The sequence below is a fragment of the Oryx dammah genome, unplaced genomic scaffold, assembly GCF_014754425.2.
Source record: "Oryx dammah isolate SB20612 unplaced genomic scaffold, SCBI_Odam_1.1 HiC_scaffold_28, whole genome shotgun sequence".
Taxonomy (NCBI): domain Eukaryota; kingdom Metazoa; phylum Chordata; class Mammalia; order Artiodactyla; family Bovidae; genus Oryx; species Oryx dammah.
Window position 1 is genome coordinate 64,989,548 of NW_024070212.1, and position 21,960 is coordinate 65,011,507.

A 21,960-nucleotide genomic window follows, 5' to 3' on the forward strand; every position below is an offset into this window, starting at 1 on the left:
ACCTGCTAAGTGATTGGTTCATGAAATAAGCATGTGACTAAAGCTAGTCCAATCAGTGTGAATCTCTAGATTCACTGGAGTGTAAGTCATTACTGGAGTGTAGTCGATAATTGTAGAGACCTTCCTTACCTGTCTTATTTCCCCAGCTTCCAAAGCATCTAAAAGTAGATACTTAAAAATATGACCAAAAGTTAAATATTTAAAAATGGGAGTTAAAACTGGAATGAGAAACTAGATTTTAATGATATTGAATCCGTATATCTCAGCTAACTCTACCCCTAGGTCATTCAATTACTAAATCAATAATTTTCCTTTTTTGCTTATACTAGTTTGAGTTTGGATTTCTCTCACTTGAAGCCAAAAGGTAATAGAAAAGTAGGTAGGACAGGGAAAGGCTAAAAAATAAGACTTCAATGATAAGTTTCATATTAAAGCCAGAATTTAGACACAATAAAGGTGAACAGAATGAAACTCTTTATTTTAATAGGGAAGCTTAATAACGCTTGACGTCTCCCACCCATGTCCTGCATTCCTTGGTAAATAATTGTTTGCACTGGGAGATCTGGCCATGACCTTAAAACAGTGGAGTGATGCGGCATTTGGCAGTGGTTTAATTTGAAGTTCTGATAATCAGCCATTTGGCACCTATGAATTTCTCTGATAAACGTTGCTGCCTCAATGTCCCCTTACTCTGTGGTTTTTCAGATAAGAAAATATTCCTTAGGTAAATTGAAATACCTCAGAATCAGTATATATAAACCATTCTGTAGCCTTGAGCAGAATATCCAAACACCTTTTCACAACATCTAGCAGGTGTTCCTTTTAACCTTCATTGATATCTGCCATATTTGTGACATGCCATCTTTATTTTTTTGTTTTTGTTTTTTCCCGCAAATGTGCAGGATTGGAAAAGAAAATCTGAGATGTTCCTTTCCCTGACTCTTCCAGTCTTACTTTTTGAAATGTTTTCTTTTTGAAATCAGAATATCAGATTAAACTTTTTAAGATTTAAAAAGTTGATTAGATTTCTTAGAGAAAATGAAATGGAATAATAAATTGGTTAGCCTAAATCTAGAATTACCTTAGTGACATTAAAACACTTAAAACTACATTAAGTGGTAGCAACTTAGTATAGCATATTATAAGCCACCTTTCTGTATAAAATATGTTTAATAAGCATATTTAAAAACGTTGTTTTGTAGTCCCTTTAAATTTAGAAGTTAGTTCAGTTCCATTGCTCAGTCGTGTCCGACTCTTTGTGACCCCATAAACTGCAGCACGCCAGGCTTCCCAGTGATGCCATCCAACCATCTCATCCTTTGTCTTCCCCTTCTGCCTTCAGTCTCTCCCAGTATCAGGGTCTTCTCCAGTGAGTTGGCCCTTCTTATCAGGTGGCCAAAGTATTAGAGCTTCAGCTTCAGCATCAGTTGTTCCAATGAATATTCAGGGTTGATTTCCTTTTAGATTGACTGGTTTTATTTCCTTGCAGTCCAAGGGCCTCTCAGGAGTCTTCTCTAGTACCACGGTGCAAAGGCATCAATTCTTTGGCCCTCAGCCTTTTTTATTGTCCTCCTCTCATATTTGTACATGACTACTGAAAAAACCACAGCTTTAGGCAAAGTAATGCCTCTGCTTTTTAATATGCTGTCTAGGTTTGTCATAGCTTTTCTTCTAAGGAGCAAATTACATGGCTGCTGTGATCATCTGCAGTGATCTTGGAGCCCAAGAAAATAAAGTCTGTCACTGTTTCCATTGTTTTCCCATCTATTTTCCATGAAGTGGTGGGACCGGATGCCATGATCTTAGTGTTCGAAATGTTGAGTTTTAAGCCAACTTTTTGACTCTCCTCTTTCACTTTCATCAAGAGGCTCTTTAGTTCCTCTTCACTTTGTGCCATAAGGGTGGTGTCATCTGCATATCTGAGGTTATTGATATTTCTCTGGGCAAACTTGATTCCAGCTTGTGCTTCATCCATCTTGGCATTTCACATGATGTACTCTGCGTATAGGTTAGATGAGCAGGGTGGCAATATACAGCCTTGACATACTCCTTTCCCAATTTGGAACTAGTTTGTTGTTCCTTGTTTGGTTCTAACTGTTGATTCTTTACCTGCATGCAGATTTCTCAGGAGGCAGGTAAGGTGGTCTGGTATTCCCATCTAAGAATTTTCCAGTTTGTTGTGATCCACTCAGTCAAAGGCTTTGGCGTAGTCAATTAAGTTATAATAGATATAAAAGTATAAAAGCTTTATGTTAAAATCAACTTGAAAAAAGTTTATATCCTAGGACCCAGTAAGTCTGTCTTAAAGAAGTAATTGGGGGGTGCAGAAATAGGTTGTACAAGGGCAAGGGCATTCACCAAAGTGGTATTTATAATTGGTAATAATATAGAAGTGGTCTTAATGGCCTTACAGAATGGATATGCTTTAATTAGGGGTTACTTATAAGGTTTTTGTATATTCATTAGCTTTCTAGTTAAGAAATAGGGTAGACTAATGGTAACAATATAAATGTGGTTGATTGTCATTATCTGTAGGTTCTGTATTATGAATTCACTTATTTGCTAAAATTTATTTGTAACACCAAAATTAGTACTCCCGGAGCTTTAATGGTTGTTGGCAGACATGTGCAGAGTGTTGAAAAATTTGAATTGCCCAAGGCACATGTTCCTAACTGAGGTTGAACAGATCATTACCTGCCTCCTTTCAGCTCTCATGCTGTAAACAGTATTCTTTTCATGGTCTGTTTATATTTAGTACCACGTCTTTCACAGTTTTGTCTGTTTTGGAGATGAGATTTTGCTCATTTTGGGGATGAGATTTTGTTTGTTTGTTTAAAATGACCCCCACGTGTCATGCTGAAGTGTTCCTAAGTGAAATCTGTTTGTGATGTATCTTCCAGAGAAAATAGTAAATACATGTTAAGTTTCATTCTAGTACTAGTTACAGTGCTTTTGGCTGTCAGTTCAATGTTCATGAATCAACAGTATAAATTAAGATGTATTTTAACAGAAACACACCTACAACAAAGTTATGTTTTGGTCACACGATGAAAGGGTGACCAGAAGCATCCAGGAACTTAATCGTACATTTCCTTTAGGCTAATTCAGTGTGCCATATTGGTTAACTGTTCTGTGTTCAGTGTTTTGTGGCAACTTTATGAAACATAACTACTGTGAATAAGGAGAATCAACTTTTATGGTAGTTTTAGATTTTTGAAATATTAAAACTGGCTTGAGAACTCTCTAACCTTCTGCAGATTCTTAGATATGGTGGAGTATCCACGTAGAGGTAGATTAGAATACTGATCAGTTTTTTTTTGTTCTCTCTGAGATGACAGTAAAATGGAAGAACTTAGAAGAATTGCCATAGATCTGATATGCTTTCAAAGTTTTTGCATTTTGATATTGAGCTCTTGATGACGATATAAAAAAATATTTCTGGGAGGACTTTGTCCTAACAGAAGAATGGTAAAATGTCCTGGTTCAGTATGAATCTTTACCTTGCTTTGTCTCCTCTTAATTATTTTATTTGCCTTTAAGACTTTTCCTGAACTTAATTGTTGATTGACCAAAACCATCAAGAATTCTTAAGACAGGTGGAACTTGGCTTTTAAAATGGGTTAAGTAATCATTTGTTACCTTTGACTGGTTTTTAAAGAGGCTGACATTATATAACATCCTTAAAGATAAAAATAACTGAATAAAATTAATGGAAATTTAGCGTCTTCTCTAAATTTAACTAATTGACAAATTTATAACCATCTTAAATAGAGCATTGTAGAATTTGAATTTAGACTCATTATAAATATAAGACTTTTAAAAACTGAAGTGTAATTGTTGTGTATAAGATTTGGGATTCCCAGTCCATGGGATTGCAGAGAATTGGATGTGACTGAGTACACACACACACGTAAGATATTTTTAATATTTTAAAGCAAACTCTTACATTCATAATTATTTGTTACCAGTTTTAAAATGCTATGTACAGCTGGACAGTTGTGAAAGATAGTTTTAGTGAAGAATATTGCTGAAAGGAAGACTTTATAGAAATTGAAGATGAAAGAGGGATCTTGGGACTTCCCTGGTGGTCCAGTGGTTAAGACTCTGAGCTCCCAGTGCAGGGGGCCCAGGTTCGATCCCTGGTCAGGGAGCTAGATCCCACATGCTACAACTAAGACCCACAGCAGCCAAATAAATAAAATTAAAAAAAAAAAAAAGAAAGAGGGATCTTTACATCAGACATTTCACATAGGCCTTGCTGAATTATTAATACTTAAGTTGCAAAAACTTTTAAGATTTTTTAAAGATGAACCATTGTACAGAGCTGAGATTGTTTGTTAATGTAGTAACTACGTAGTAGTAGCATAACATGCTCAATTAATGTAAACTGTTGTGCAGACCTGAGATTGTATGTTAATGATAGTACATAGTAACATAACATGCTCAATTAACGAATCTTGAAATGAATCAGTCTTTAGTCCAAGAATCATTTCCAAACTAGTCTGTTCCAGGAATAATGAAGCTAGGTTGGACCTCAGAATGATGTTTAGATACTTTCTCATTTCAGTTTTTGAAAGTCTCCAGTCAACTATGGGAATATTTTTGATTTATGATATTGAAGTTCAGATTGTTTATCTCACTTCAGGCAAAACTAAATCAAACTGTTTAAATGGTGGCCCTTTAGGCTCTGTTTCCTTCTTTTCTTGGGAGTTTGCTTCTTTTCACTGGGAGTTTTAGTGACTGACTGACTGAGGAAGTCCTGTCTGTTAAACTGTGTCATTAGCCATATACACAGATCTCATGGAGAAACTGTGATTGTTGCTGCTTATGTCATATGCTCTGTGTGGGTGTGTTGTACATATACACGTAGATGGGGTCAGCCACGCTTAAATCAGCTGTATCACCACATATTAGTCTTACCTGTTCTTGAACTTCATATTAATGGAAACATATAGTACTCCTGTGTGTGTATGTCTTTTTTGGCTAAATATTATGCTTATGAGCTTTCTATTGTTGCATGAACTTACAGCTTATTTTCATGTTGCATACTACTTCATTGTGTGAATAACCCTCAAGTTATATATCTGTTGTTGATGGGCCTTTAGGTAGTTATAAATAGTGGTACTATTTTGTTCTTAACATTCTTATATGTCTTTAGATGAACATATGCATGCATTTCTTTTTTCCTCCTCATGTGTATGCATTTCTATTGGGTGTATGCCTAGGGTTGAAAGGATTGGGTCATTCATTGAATGCACAATTTATTGTCTATAATATTATACATTATAATATAAATACACAATTTATTATGTATTCAATAAATACACAGTGTGCATTTATTGAACTGTAGATATTGATAAAACTACCAAAGTGGTTGTATCAGTTTACACTCTTGCCAGTAGCATATTGGAGTTCTACAAGAATGTGGTTGCTCCACATTCTTGTCATTTTTTTTTTTTTTTTTGAGGGGGCTGTGTCACGCAGTTAAGATCCCCAAATGGGGATGGAACCCAGGTCATCATCAGTGAAAGCATGGAGTCTTAACCACTGGACGACCAGGGAATTTCCTCTTGTGTCAATTTCTGTTTCACCTTTAAAAAAAAAATCTTAGTCATTAATAGTTTTTTTGTTTCCTTGATAAATAATGAAGTAGAGTATCATTTCATGTTTATTGACTAGTTGACTTTCTGTTTTGATGTGGTCAAATCTTTGCCTGTTTAAAAAATATTAGATGTGTGTCTTGTTCTTATTGTGCATATGTGCTCACTCAGTCATTTCTGACTCTTTGCAATCCCGTGAACTGTAGCCCACCATGCTCCTCTGTTGGTGGAATTTTCCAGGCAAGAATACTGAAGCGCATTGCCTTTTCCTCCTCCAGGGCATCTCCTGTGTCGCCTGCATTGGCAGGCGGATTCTTTACCCCTGAGCCATCTGGGAAGCCATTTTGTGTCGGTATTAACTATTTAATTGACTTACTTCTCTTATATTTTATATTCTAGGAGATAGGCAGGAAGAAAATAAAATTGAAGAGCACTTTTCGTATCAAGCCTTAGGCACTGTCTTGTGTTCAGTCCTTACACCTTTCCATAGATGAGTATCTTTTCCCTTTTCATGAACAGAGAGAGGGAATGACTTTGTAGGAGAGGCTGAATGACTTACAAAAAATATAAAATTTTCTTCTCTAGTTCTCTGTTAAATAATGTCATTCATTAAACAAGAAGGATACTACAGAAAATGGTAGTAGACCTGTCAAAATATCTTATGCTTTTGGTTAGCACTGGGATGTTCTCACAGACTTTGTGTAGCTAGTATAATATTATTGATATTCTTAAGTAAACCTGTGTTTTAACTTCTGGTAAATTTGACTGTTGACAGCACTTGGGAGGAAGTATTAACATAGATCATATATCATCGCTTTTTTTTTAGACTTAACTTATTTCCTTAATCTTAATTCTTCATTCACAGTGTTTGTAGAATTACTACCATAATGTAGAGAGCCACAGAACCTCATAGACTGAACTCCTTTTTTTTGTTATGTGTTTTTTTGACTGCCTTATGCAGCATGTTGGATCTTAGTTTCCCGACTAGGGATCCATCCTTCAAGCCTTAACCATTGTACTGCTAGGGAAGTCCTGATTGAACTTTGGTTTGACTAGTGAGACTTACGCTCAAATTCTGGCTCTATTAGTTGTGTGATCATAGGCATTTCTTTGAGTTTGTTGCCGTATGTTGGAGGAAATGAAGATGATGCCCAGCTTGTCTACCTTTGAGACTGTTGTGGGTACAATGAGAAAGTTCCTCTTTTATTGTAAAGCACAGTATCAAAGTGGTTAAGACTGTTCTGCCACTTAATTAGCTGTGTAATGTTGAATAAAATAGTTCACTTTTCAAGCCTTAGTTTTCTCATCTGTAAAATGGGAGTTATATAATAGCACCTGGTTTTTGAGACTTTTAAATCAGATAATGAATATATAGTGTCTAGTATTAGACATAATAGATGTTAACAGTCATTATTATGTGTATCTATTGATTAAGCACTGTGGGCTGGGAGTACTACATATAAATTATTTCATTTAATCCTTAGGATAATTTTGTGTAGTAGGAATGCTTTATTACCATTTCACAGGTGAGGAATGAGTGTCAGGTTAATTGCTCTAGGTCACATAACTAGTTAAGTAGGATTTGAACCTAAAACTATCTCCCACCCCAATACCCAGGATATTCAGGTGCCTTTCAATATATGCTGTAGGTGTATTTACAATGTATAGGTGAATCACCTTTGATTCAAGATTACAGGTTTTTCCACACTGAGTTCTGGGTTTTCCAACATCTTTTATTTGTCTTCCTAGGTTTCTTTAATTTGCTCAATAGACTAGAACTTTTACTACAGAAATAAACATGGTTAGTTGACATATAATTAAGAATAGTTAATGGTTTGTTTACAAGCCACTAGACTCCTTGAGTCTGCCTTTTAGCTGTTAAAAAGTGATTTTAGATTTTGCCTTTGGAAAGGGAAAAATACTCTGATTTTATCCTCTGTAAGGAACTTACTTCAAGTTGACGTACAAAATTGTAATGACTTTACGGCCAAGGGAAAAAGGTCAAAAGACCCCAAACTGAAAAATGTACCTACTCCTAAATATTTCTGGATGAAGTCTTTTGATGTTGAGTCTGGGAAAATAGAAATAGATACTATAGTCAAGAGAAATTTGGAGAACTCTATTGAAGTTTTCTTCTTTTAATTTTTCCCTTTTTTCCTGATGCAGTCCATTTATTGAACTTGGAATACCAATAGAGGCCTTCAAAGTATCCTTAGGCAACATGCCTCCTACACAATGGCTTTTCACATTCATTCCATCACTGTAAAATGGGAGCTTTAAGACTTAACTAAAGCTTTAAGCTTTGACTCTCTCACTTGGTGCTGTATTTGCTTAAAAATGCATTTTTGAAAGAGTTTTTATGAAAAGGTTTATGTGTTTGGGAATCAAGATTTTCTACTGATAATTCATCTGTGAAGTTGAGTTTGTAAGTCATTGGGCAAATGTGAATTTTTATCAATAACTTTGAATATAGGTTCCATGTGAAGTTAAATATTGGTGTTTATGAAAGATAACTTGTATGTTTGTAGGATATAATAACACCATTGCTCAAATATTAATCCTTATAACTTTATTGTTTTGTTGTATCTTGATATAATCTGTATAATTCTTTACACTTTTCTTTGAATAGACTTTTCAGCCTCAGTTCAGTTCAGTCTCCCAGTTGTGTCTGACTCTTTGTGACCCCATAGACTGCAGCACGCCAGAACTCCTCAATTAAAATTGAATAAAATCATTGATTTAATAAACTAGTTACACTTTTAAAAAGAATACTCCATGAAATAAACACTGCCTGAATAAAAATGAAAGTTCATTCTTTTACTAAGTTTGAAATTGTCAGCAGAGGACTGAATAATATATTTTGAGAAGTACAGAGTTAACTGAATTATCACACATAAATCCACATAGGACTCTGAAACTCATGGGAAAAATTGGGAAATTGTCTCTAATGGTTGTTGAGTCTGTAGCTTATAGAAAAATTGCTTCTAAATAGTTTTTTTAAAAACTCCATTTATCTCCTTGGATTAGCTTTTAAAAATGTTCTTTCTTTATTCAACACTGTTTTGATCCACTAATATGAAATAGAACTGAATAATGTTTAGAAATGACAGCCTGGAAATTCCCTGGTGATCCAGTGGTTAGGACACCCTGCTTTCACAGCAGAGGGACTTGGATCTATTCCTGGTTGGGGTCCTGTGTGTCCCACCTCCAGGCAAAAAAAAAAAATGACAGCCTGATAATTTTGTCTTCTTAATACTTATTTTTGTATGTGATGTCATGATACTGGTATCATTACAACCTCAGTGGTTCCAAATTATTGTGTTTAATTAACAAAAGATTAAAAATATTGTTACAGAACAGTTTAGTATAATTTTCAGTATTTTGGAATCAGTGTGAGATTGCCAGCTTTTAATTTTGTTTAAAAAAATATTAGAATCTTTACAGGTACCCCCTTTCATACCAAAAAAGATGAGTGACCTAGATTCAGAATAAAGGAATTCTTTAAACTGAGTAAATCTAACTTTATGGAAAATGAAGTATATTTTCTGACTGTTTTCTCACTTTATTGGAGAGCAGTTTTTTGGGACCTAGCAGCCTATGGAAATGGCAGCCCACTCCAGTGTTCTTGCCTGCAGAATCCCAGGGACGGTGGAGCCTTGTAGGCTGCTGTCTGTGTGGTCGCACAGAGTCGGACACGACTGACACGACTTAATAGCAGCAGCAGCCTATGGAAAGAAAGGCACAGTCACTTGAGGCAAAGGAAATAGTTTTATTTATTTATTAAATGCTATTTATTTATCACTTTTATTATTTGTTTGGCTGTGCTAGGTCTTAGTTGTGCACATGCATGCAAAACTCTTGATAGCGTGTGGGATCTAGTTTCCTGATCAGGGATTGAACCTGGGTCCCCTGCATTGGGAGGCACAGTCTTAGCCACTGGACCACCAGGGAAGTTCCTATAAATTTTAGAAATAATATTTATCCCTTTAAAGTGTATAATTCAATAATTTTTAGAATATTCACAAAATTGTGTCACCATCATCTGCAGAATACTTTTATCTATCTAAAAAGAAACCCCACACCCATTAGCAGTTGCTTTCTTCTGTCTCTTCCTTTCCTCCAGTCTCTGCAGCCACTAATCTCCTTTTTGTAGATTTTGCCTATGAATTTACCTGTTCTGAACATTTCATATAAATAGAATTATACAATATGTGACCTTTGGTGATTGCCTTTTTTCATGTATCAGGTTTTTAAGTTTCATCCATGTTGTAGTTTGTACCAATACTGCATTCTTTTTTATGGCTGTATAAACATTCCATTGTATACCATATTTTATACATCCATTCAGCAGTTTATGAACATTTGAGTTGTTTTCACTTTCTGCCTATTGTGAATAACATTGCTGTGAAAATTCAGTTTTTGTGTGAAAATGTTTTGTTTTTCCTGGGTATGTATCTAGGAGTTAAATTCCTGCCTCATGGTAATTTTATGTTTAACTTATTGAGGAACTGCTAGACTTTTCCAAAGGTGCAACGGTTTGTATTTACACCAGCAATGTATGAGGGTACTAATTTCTCCATATCCTGTCAATATTGGTTTTTCATTTTTTGTCATACTAGTTATAGTGGGTATTAAGCAATATCTCATTGTGGTTTTGATTTTTATTTCCCTGATGACCAACAGTGTTGAGTATCTTTTCATATGCTTATTGGCTAGTTCTACATCTTTTTTTGCAGAAATATGTATTCAAATCCATTAGTTACTTTTTAGACCGCTTATGTTTTTACTAAGTTATTAAGTTTCTTTGTAGATGAGTGATTTGTAAATATTTTCTCTCATTTTGTGGCTTGTCTCGTTATCTTGATAAGAGTTCTTAGAAACACAAAAGGCACAAAAAGCTTAAATTTTTGTGCTACAATTTATGTGTATTTTGTGGTTGCTTGTTTTCAATTTTTAAATTGTGAAGTGAGTGAAGTTGCTCAGTCGTGTCCGACTCTTTGCGACCCCATGGACACCAGGCTCCTCCGTCCATGGGATTTTCTAGGCAAGAGTACTTATATCTTAAAATTGACCGTTTAAAAATTGAAGTATAGTCGATTTACATAATTGTATTAGTTTCAGGTATACAGCATCGTGATTCCGTATTTTTGCAGATTATATTTTATTATAGGTTATTATAAGATAAAGAAGATATTTTTGGTGCTATATAGTACATCCTTATTGCTTATATATTTTATATATAGTAGTTTGTTATCTATTAATCCAAACCCTTAATTTGTCCATCCCCCTTTTCATCTCTCTTTTGGTAACTGCAGGTTTGCTTTGTATATCTGTGAGTCTGTTTTACGTAAACATTCATTTATATTGTTTTTTAGATTTAAGTGATAGGTATAAGTGATATAGTATATGTCTTTCTGACTTATTTCACTAGGCATAATGTTCTCCTAGTCTATCCATGTGCTGTGAATGGCATGAGGAATGAGTGATATTCCTGTGTGTGTGTGTTTTCTTCGTCCAGTCATTTGTTGATGGGCACTTGTATTGCTTCCATGTCTTGGCTGTTATAAATAGTGCTGCTGTGAGCATTGGGTTGCACGTATCTTTAATTCAAAAAGTGTTTTTGGTTTTCTTCCATACATAAAAGTGTGGAGTCTTAATTGGTCCAACAGGAAATTCCCTGGTAGTTCTATTTTTTAGTTTTCAAAGGAGCCGCTATACTATTTTCCATAGTAGGTGCTCCAGTTTACACCAATTTCCCATCAACAGTGTACAAAGGTTCCCCTTTCTCCACACTCTCACAACATTTGTTATTTGTATTATTATTTTTAAATTTGTTTATTTATTTTTGGCTGTGCTGGGTCTTCATTGCTGTGATGGCTTTTCTCTAGTTGAAGTGCGCAGGCTTCTCTTGCTATGGAGCGTGGATTCTAGGGTATGTGGGCTTCAGTAATTGTGGCATGTGGAATCAGTGGTTGTGACTTCTGGACTCTAGAGCGTAGGCTCAATAGTTGTGGTGCATGGACTTTGTTGCTTTGCAGCCTGTGGGATTTTCCTGCATAAGAAATTGAACCCATGTCTCCTGCACTGGCAAGCGAATTCTTTTTTTTTTTAAATTAATTTATATTTTAATTGGAGGCTAATTACTTTACAATATTGTAGTGGTTTTTGCCATACAGCAAGCAAATTCTTTACCACTGAGTCACCAGGGAAGCCCTGTATTCTCTTTGATGATAGACATTCTGATCAGTGTAAGGTGATAACCTCATTGTGCTTTTGATTTGCATTTCTCTAATAATTAGTGATGTTGAGCATTTTTTCATGTGCTTGTTAGCTGTTTGTATGTCTTTGGAAAGATGTCTATTCAAGTCTTCTGCCCCCTGTTTTGACTGGATTATTTTTGATTTTGAGTTTTTGAGCAGTTTGGATATTAACCAATTGTCAGTCATATCACTTGCAAATATTTTCTGCCATTCATAGGTTGTCTTTCATTATACTGAATTTTCCTTTGCTGTGCAAAAGCTTTTGAATTTAATTAAGTCCCATTTGTTTATTTTTGCTTTTATTCTTTTGCCTTAGGAGATTGAGCCCAGAAAATATCACTATGATTTATGTCAAAGAGTGTTCCAACTATGTTCTCTTCTAGAAGTTGTATGGTTTTGTGTCTTATATTTAGGTCTTTAAACCATTTTGAGTTTATTTTTGTGTGAGAAGTGAGACATTGTTCTTATCTCATTGTGGCTGTCCAGTTTCCTTAGCACCACTTGTTGAAGAGGTTATCTTTTTGCCGTTATATATCCTTGTTTCCTTTGTCATAGACTAACTGTGTGTGCATGTGTTTATTTCTGGGCTCCTTGTTCCATTGTTCTGTGTGTCTGTGCCAGAACAATTGTTCTATTGTTTTTGTGCCAGTACTATGCTGATTACTGTAGCTTTGGAGTATAGTTTGAAGTCTGGGAGAGTTATACCTCTAGTATTGTTCTTTTTTCTGAGATTGCTTTGGCAGTTTGGGGCCTTTTTTGATTCTATATAAATTTTAGGATTATTTCTACTAGTTCTGTGAAAAATATCCTTGGTGTTTTGATAGGGATGCATTAAATCTGTTGCTTATTTTGAGTAGTATGGCCATTTTAATAATTAATGTTGATTTTTTTCCCAATCCAAGAGTGCTGAACATCTTCCCATTTCTTTGAATAATCTTCATTTTCCTTCATCATTGTTTTGTAGTTTTCAGAGTATAGGTCTTTTACTGCTTTGGTTAACTTTATTCCTAGGTATTTTATTTTTCAATGAAGTTTTAAGTAGGGCTGTATTTACTTTCTTGCTCTGATATTTCATTGTTAATGTATAGAACTGCAACAGATTTTTACTTACTAATCTTGTATTCTGCAAACTTGTTGAATTTATGTATTAGTTCTAATAGTTTTGGGGTGGAGGTTTTAGGGTTCTTTACATACATTATCATGTCATCTGCAAATAGTGCCAATTTTACTTTCTTGTTTTCAATTTATTATCTTTTATTTATTTTTTCTTTTTGATTGTTGTGACTGAGACTTACAATACTGTGTTAAATAGAAATGGTGACAGTGGGCATTCTTGTAAAATTGATCATTTTTAAAGTGCACAGTTTTTAGTGGCATTAAGTACATAACATTGTTGGGCAGTCATCACTATCATCCACCTCATCTGTAAAGTGTCTTTAATTTTGTATAGCTGTAACTCTGTATCCATTAAACAATAACTTACCATTACCTTCTCTTAGTTCTTGGTAACCACCAATCTGTTTTGTATCTGTATGAATTTAACTTACTTTAGGTACTGCATATAAGTGGAATTATGTAGCATTTGTCCTTGGTTGTTTGTGCTTTTAGGGGCATAGGTAAGAAACCATTGTCTAATCCAAGGTAACAAGGATTTATACTTACTTTTCTTCTAAAAATATTATACTTTTAACTCCCACACATTGGTCTTTGATTCATCTTTAGTTAATTTTTGAAGAGAATGCAAAGGAGGTGTCCAGCTTTCAATTGCATATAGATATTCAGTTGTTTTAGCACCATTTTGGGGGAAGGATTATAATTTTTTTCCTCATTGATTTGTCTTGGTACCCTTGTTGGAATAATTATCTGTTAAATACAGAATCTACATTTATATCACTTCATTGTTTTTTAATATTAGAAATTTATATAGTTTTTTCCTAATTAGTATGACAAGAGACTATTTTTATTGATTTTTATTTTTCTGTTTTCAGTTTCATTGATTTCTGTTCTTTAGTTTTTCCTTTCTTTTTAATATGGGCTATATTATTATTTCTAGTTTCTTAAGGTGGGAGCTGTCACTGAGTTGAGTTACTTCTTTTCCAGTATGTTTTCTGCTATAAGTTTTCCTTTAAGTGTTAACTTTTGTTGCATCTCATAGATACTAATTATGTTGTTTTCATTTTCATTTACTTACACTATTTTCTAATTTCTCCTTCATTTCTCTTTCTACTTTAACTCACAGGGATTTTCAGTTCAGTTCAGTCGCTCAGTTGTGTCCAACTCTTTGCGACCCCATGAATTGCAGCATGCCAGGCCTCCCTGTCCATCACCAACTCCCGGAGTTCACTCAGACTCACGTCCATCGAGTCAGTGATGCCATCCAGCCATCTCATCCTCTGTTGTCCCCTTCTCCTCCTGCCCCCAATCCCTCCCAACATCAGAATCTTTTCCAATGAGTCAACTTCGCATGAAGTGGCCAAAGTATTGGAGTTTCAGCCTCAGCATCAGTCCTTCCAATGAACACCCAGGACTGGTCTCCTCTAGGATGGACTGGTTGGATCTCCTTGGAGTCCAAGGGACTCATAAGAGTCTGCTCCAGCACCACAGTTCAAAACCATCAATTCTTCGGTGCTCAGCTTTCTTCACAGTCCAACTCTCACATCCATACATGACTACTGGAAAAACCATAACCTTGAGTGGATGGACCTTTGTTGACAAAGTAATAGCTCTGCTTTTTAATATACTATCTAGGTTGGTCATAACTTTCCTTCAAGGAGTAAGCGTCTTTTAATTTCATGGCTGCAGTCACCGTCTGCAGTGATTTTGGAGCCCCCCAAAATACAGTCTGACACTGTTTCCAGTCTTTCCCCATCTATTTCCCATGAAGTGATGGGACCAGATACCATGATCTTCGTTTTCTGAATGTTGAGCTTTAAGCCAGCTTTTTCACTCTCCTCTTTCACTTTCATCAAGAGGCTTTTTAGTTCCTCTTCACTCTCTGCCATAAGGTTGGTGTCATCTGCATATCTGAGGTGATATTTCTCCCGGCAAACTTGATTCCAGCTTGTGCTTCTTGCAGCCCAGCTTTCTCATGATGTACTCTTCATATAAGTTAAATAAGCAAGGTGACAATATACAGCCTTGACGTACTCCTTTTTCTATTTAGAGCCAGTCTGTTGTTCCATGTCCAGTTCTAACTGTTGCCTCCTGACCTGCATATAGGTTTCTCAAGAGGCAGGTCAGGTGGTCTGGTATTCCCATCTCTTTCAGAATTTTCCACAGTTTATTGCGATTCACACAGTCAAAGGCTTTGGCATAGCCAATAAAGCAGAAATAGATATTTTTCTGGAACTCTCTTGCTTTTTTGATGATCCAGTGGATGTTGGCAATTTGATCTCTGGTTCCTCTGCCTTTTCTAAAACCAGCTTGAACATCTGGAAGTTCACGGTTCACATATTGCTGAAGCCTGGCTTGGAGAATTTTTAGCATTACTTTACTAGCGTGTGAGATGAGTGCAATTGTGCAGTAGTTTGAGCATTCTTTGGCATTGCCTTTCTTTGCGATTGGAATGAAGATTGACCTTTTCCAGTCCTGTGGCCACTGCTGAGTTTTCCAAATTTGCTGGCATACCGAGTGCAGCACTTTGACAGCATCATCTAACTCAACTGGAATTCCATCACCTCCACTAGTTTTGTTCATAGTGATGCTTCCTAAGGCCCACTTGACTTCACATTTTGGAATGTCTGGCTCTAAGTGAGTGATCACACCATCGTGATTATCTGAGTCATGAAGATATTTTTTGTACAGTACTTCTGTGTATTCTTGCCACCTCTTCTTAATATCTTCTGCTTCTGTTAGGTCCATACCATTTCTGTCCTTTATCGAGCCCATCTTTGCATGAAATGTTCCCTTGGTATCTCTCATTTTCTTGAAGAGATCTCTGGTCTTTCCCATTCTGTTGTTTGCCTCTATTTCTTTGCATTGATCACTGAAGAAGCCTTTCTTATCTCTCCTTGCTATTCTTTGGAGCACTGCATTCAGATGCTTATATCTTTCCATTTCTCCTTTGTTTTTCACTTCTCTTCTTTTCACAGCTATTTGTAAGGCCTCCCCAGACAGCCATTTTGCTTTTTTGCATTTCTTTTTCATGGGGATGGTCTTGATCCCTGTCTTCTGTACAATGTCAGAAACCTCCGTCCATTGTTCATCAGGCACTCTATCTATCAGATCTAGGCCCTTAAATCCATTTCTCGCTTCCATTGTATAATCATAAGGGATTTGATTTAGGTCATACCTGAATGGCCTAGTGGTTTTTCCTACTTTCTTCAATTTCAGTCTGAATTTGGCAATAAGGAGTTCATGATCTGAGCCACAGTCAGCTCCCGGTCTTGTTTTTGCTGGCTGTATAGAGCTTCTCCATCTTTGGCTGCAAAGAATATAATCAATCTGATTTTGATGTTGACCATCTGGTGATGTCCATGTGTAGAGTCTTCTCTTGTGTTGTTGGAAGAGGGTGTTTGCTATGACCAGTGCGTTCTCTTGGCAAAACTCTATTAGTCTTTGCCCTGTTTCATTCCACATTCCAAAGCCAAATTTGCCTGTTACTCCAGGTGTTTCTTGACTTCCTACTTTTGCATTCCAGTCCCCTATAATGAAAAGGACAACTATTTTGAGTGTTAGTTCCAAAAGGTTTTATAGGTCTTCATAGAACCATTCAGCTTCAGCTTCTTCAGCATTACTGGTTGGGGCATAGGCTTGGATCACCGTAATATTGAATGGTTTGCCTTGGAAACGAACAGAGATTGCATCCAAGTACTGCATTTCAGACTCTTTTTGTTGACCGTGACGACTATTCCATTTCTTCTAAGGGATTCCTGCCCACAGTAGTAGATATAATGGTCATCTGAGTTAAATTCACTCATTCCAGTCCATTTTAGTTCGCTGATTACTAGAATGTCGACATTTACTCTTGCCATCTCCTGTTTGCCCACTTCCAATTTGCCTTGATTCATGGACCTAACATTTCAGGTTCCTATGCAGTATTGCTCTTTACAGCATCGAACCTTGCTTCTGTCAGGAGTCACATCCACAGCTGGGTATTGTTCTTGCTTTGGCTCCATCCCTTTGTTCTTTCTGGAGTTATTTCTCCACTGATCTCCAGTAGCATATTGGGCACCTACCGACCTGGGGAGTTCTCTTTCAGTATCCTATCATTTTGCCTTTTCATACTGTTCATGGGGTTTTCAAGGCAAGAATACTGAAGTGGTTTGCCATTCGCTTCTCCAGTGGACCACATTGTGTCAGACCTCTCCACCATTACCCGCCCGTCTTGGGTGGCCCCAGAAGGCATGGCTTAGTTTCACTGAGTTAGACATGCTGTTGTAAGTGTGATCATATTGGCTAGTTTTCTGTGAGTATGGTTTCAGTGTGTCTGCCCTCTGATGCCCTCTTGCAACACCTACCGTCTTTACTTGGGTTTCTTTTACCTTGGACATGGGGTATCTTTCGACTGCTGCTCCAGCAAAGCGCAGCCGCTGCTCCTTACCTTGGACGAGGTCGCTCCTCTTGACCTGGAACGTGGAGTAGCTCCTCTTGCCCTTTCTGTGCCCCCGCAGCGGCTGCTCCTTGGACATGGGGTTGCTCCTCTCGGCCACTGCTCCCAACCTCGGGCTTGGGGTAGCTCCTCTCCGCTGCTGCCCCTGACCTCGGACGTGGGGTAGCTTGTCTCAGCCGCTGCCCCTGATCTCTGACGTGGGGTAGCTCCTCAGCTGCTGCCCTTGACCTTGGATATGCGATAGCCCCTCTTGGCCGCTCCTGCGCCGTTGCAGCATGGCGCTCTTGGTCACCACCCCTGTCCTTGGGCGTGGGGTAGAAGCATGCTGTTACTTTGAGGTATTTGGGAATTTTGAGACAATTCTTTTAATGTTGATTTCTGACTTAATTCTGTCATGGTCACAATTTTTATTACTTGAATCTTTAAAAATTTATTGTTATTCTTTCCAAGAAACTTTTTGCAACTGAACTGAACTGAAACTGTTTTTAGGCCATTTATTCTATATATATACATACATATGTACGTATATATATTGTTTAAATATACTACCTTGCTGTTAAAATTTTTTCATATATATGTATTTTTGTTCTCTTTTCTCTCTATCCTGCCTTCTTTTGAACTCAGTATTTTTTTTCTTTTTATGTTTTATTTTATTTCTTTTGTTGGCTTATTAAATGTCAGTTTTAAACAGTGATTCCTTTTAGGATTTAACTTATTACAGGGTGTCTTGAAATTATACCACTTCATATGTAGTGTAAGAACCTTACATCATTGTATTTCCCTCTTCCTGGTTGTTGTGCTGTTATTATTTTTCACTTCTGTGTATGTTATAAACTTCACAGTATATTAGTGTTGTTTTTGTTTTAAATAGTCAATTTTCTTTTAAAGAGATATCACAACTAAGGGGAATAAGTCTTTTATATTTACCGTGATTTTCCATTCCTGGTGCTTTTCATTTGTTTGGTTAGATCCAGAGTTCCAACCAGTATGGTTTTTCTTCTGTCTAAAGAATTTCTTTTTAACATTTGTTATAGTCTGTTTCTGTTGGTGATGACATCTTTCAACATTTATCGTTAGAAGTCATCTTTATTTCACTAGTAAACAGTTTCTTTCAATACAAAGATAAACTTCACTGTCTTGTCATTTCCAGGGACTAGTCTGCTTTCAATCTTATTGTCATTTTTCTCTGTTCTCCTTTTTTAAAAAATGTTATTAAGTTTTGGTTGTGCTGGATCTTTCTTGCTGTGCTCAGGTGCTCTCTAATTCTGGTGAGTGGGTGCTACTCTTCATGGCGGTGGCTTCTCCCCTGTTGGTTTCATTCATTGCAGCCGGCAGGCTCTAGAGCACGTGGCACGGGCTTAGCTACCCAGCGGCATGTGGGGTCGCCCTGGAGCAGGGGTTGAACCTACATTGCCTGCATTGACAGGCAGATTCTTTTTTTGTTATTGTTGTTAAATATTTATTTAATTCTTTATTTGACTGTACCAGGTCTTAGTTGCAGCATGTGGGATCTAGTTCCCAGACCAGGGATTGAACTTGGGGCCCCTGAATTTGGAGCCTGGAGTCTTAGCCACTGGACCACCAGGGAAGTCTGGCAGGCTTCTGGACCGACCGTCAGGGAAGACCCCAATTATATTATTGCTTATTACTATTTTTGTGATTTGGTGGTAATTTATATCTATTGTATCATTATTGTAGAAATACTATGTAATGTTTAATGTGCTGCTATGTATCTTTTCTCATCTTTGCACTCAGTGATATTGCTTGATAGCTTGAAATTGGCCATGGGTAGGAATATTCACACCAGAGTCACTGGTAACCCTGTGAACCAGGAACTATAAACCACTAACTGTCCTTAGTTGTTGCACATTTCCTAGTATATCCCTGGCTGTGGGTTGGAGTGATTTTCCAGGCCTTGGATATACTGCATATACTGATGAGTGGTCAGCTCAACACTTGAGGAAGATCTCTGTAGATCTTCTGAGGTCTTACTTGCTCTCTTTGATGCTCCTTCCTCTCTGGTACAAGTGTTCTGGAAACCTTAGCTACCTTTGTCTCCCCATACTCCACGCTTCGTACTAACACTGGGAGACTGGTTTGCTTGAGATCACCCTCCTCACTCTGCAGTCTGGAAACTCCAGTCAGGATCTGGAACTATTAAAGGCTTTGCTTTATTTGTTTCTTCTCTTTCGTTGATCACTGTTCTGTGTTGTCTGGTTTCAAGTGTCTGAAAAACACTTTTGTACAGTTTGCCCAAATTTTCAGTTGTTTTGAATAGGAATGTACCTCTCATCTCTGTTACTCTGTCTTGGCCAGAAGTGGAAGTCCCTTGAAAGGGTTTTAGGCAAGAGAGTGACAGAAATGTGCACCTTAGACTTCTCTGTAGACCATGAATTTGTAAGGAGCAAGACTTAAAGGAACCAATTACAAGTCAGGTGGATTAATTGAAGTAAGAAATGATGAAAGCCTAATATTGGTCATGCCCTTCATGACATTCAGTTCAGTTCAGTCGCTCAGTCATGTCCGACTCTTTGTGACCCCATGAACCGCAGCACGCCAGGCCTCCCTGTCCATCACCAACTCCCGGAGTTTACCTAAACCCATGTCCATTGAGTCGGTGATGCCATCCAACTATCTCATACTCTGTTGTCTCCTCCTCCTGCCCTTAGTCTTTCCTAGCATCAGGGTCTTTTCAAATGAGTCACTTCTTCACATCAGGTGGCCAAAGTATTGGAGTTTCAGCTTCAACATCAGTCCTTCCAGTGAACACCCAGGACTGATCTCCTTTAGGATGGACTGGTTGGATCTCCTTGCAGTCCAAGGGACTCTCAAGAGTCTTCTCCAACACCACAGTTCAAAAGCATCAATTCTTCGGCATTCATCTTTATAGTCCAACTGTCACACCATACATGACTACTGGAAGAACCATAGCCTTGACTAGACAGACCTTTGTTGACAAAGTAATAATGTCTCTGCTTTTTAATATGCTGCCTAGGTTGGTCATAACTTGATGACAGTAGAGGTGGGGAAATTTGAAATTTATTGAGATTAGATTTGAGAAATGTACGAAGGGAATAATATGCTTTAGGGTTTGTAGAAGTGTGGGTCCTGAGCTCAATCACCTGCAGTGAGTGTGATAAAAATGAGGATTCTGTACCCTGCCCCAACTTCATTGAATCTGAAGTTCTAAGGAAGAGGTTTAAAAGTTTGCTTTAAACCCCTAGGGTAATTAATGCTTTACAAGCATTAAAGATTCTTCAGAAGAAAGTGATGGAATTTTTTTCAAAGTGTGAGCCTCATCTTTGGGATAACCCCTGCACTGGAATGACCTAAAGTAGTTAATTAAAAATATTTATGCTTGCCATGTCCAGAACTGCTGAATCTAAAGTTTGGAAAGCAGTATAAAAAAGTTCAAAAACCAGCATTTTACAGTATTTTGGAGGCATAAACTTACTGAACTTCACAGTAACCCTGAAATGCAGTGGGCAGGTGTTATGTCTCCTGTTTTATAGATGAAATGCAAAAGGGTAGTGTGGTTCTCTCATGATCAAACAGTTACGATTGATGGTGGGTAGAGAATCATATTTGTGTCTCCTTCCACCAAATCTGATGCTCTTTCTGCTTCCTTTATGTTGCCTGTGAAATATGCTTATCTCTAAAACCTGTAGGAGGCATCCAACACATTGAACCTCTGGTTCTAAACAACTTAGGGAGCCAGGATGTTGTCATCTTCCTGATCATACTTTGTACCAAGTGAAAATTCGGTTCAGCTCTCTGTAGCAAGTAACGATGATACACTTAATTGTTTAGGAAAAGTATTTATGTCTTTGACCATTATCTTCATGGTTTTTACAACCAGCTTTGACTGTCTCTCTCTGTTTTCTTTTAAAGTAATTTAAAGTGTAGTGTGTGTGTTTAATATTTTCAATTATAGCTGAGGAATTAGATGCCAAATATGAGTCTGTGTTGTAACCTTTGTTCTGAGTTTTTTCCTGAAGGTCTTAGAAAAGTTAAAAAAAAATTATTGTTTTATAATTTAGGTTGCATTTAGCCTAGATGTTACAGTTTTACTTTTATAGTAAATGTGTAGCATATAACTTTGCTATGTCAATAGAACTGATACATTTTCTAGTGAGTTTTTTTTTTTTTTTTTGTAGTCTTTTGAAGTGATTTCACATGTGCTGTGAATCTGAGATCCTGTAATCTGTTTAACACAGTAGTACTAGTGTTAGACTGCAAATAGTAGTAAAAGTGATTCTTTTCAGTCAGGATTGGTTTTTGGATTTGGTTTTGGAATTCTTGAATAGTCAATGAATTTTGTTAGTACGTGAACACAAGCAAAGCTCTGTGGAAAGGCATAAATAAGGCCTTAGGAATGGGGATTAAATGGTTTGTTATCTATTTTGTGTGCTTTAAAAGGACAGAATAGCTAACCTTTTTAAACTTCTGGAGCAAGTTAGTATATTTAAATAATATAAAATTTAAAATTATGGTAGCTTGTCGCAATTCTTAATAGTTTACCTGTTCCAAAAGCATATAGTTTTTTGTA

General features: G+C 36.8%; 1 protein-coding gene and 1 non-coding gene across 7 annotated transcripts in view; both read left to right on the plus strand.

The window, feature by feature from the left end:
* Positions 1 to 21,960, plus strand: part of ZZZ3 (zinc finger ZZ-type containing 3) — a 117,512-nt gene that overhangs the window by 24,886 nt on the left and 70,666 nt on the right. The window lies entirely within an intron of this gene.
* On the plus strand, positions 4,079 to 4,151 carry TRNAG-CCC. Its single transcript has one exon. It is a non-coding gene; the product is annotated as a tRNA-Gly (tRNA).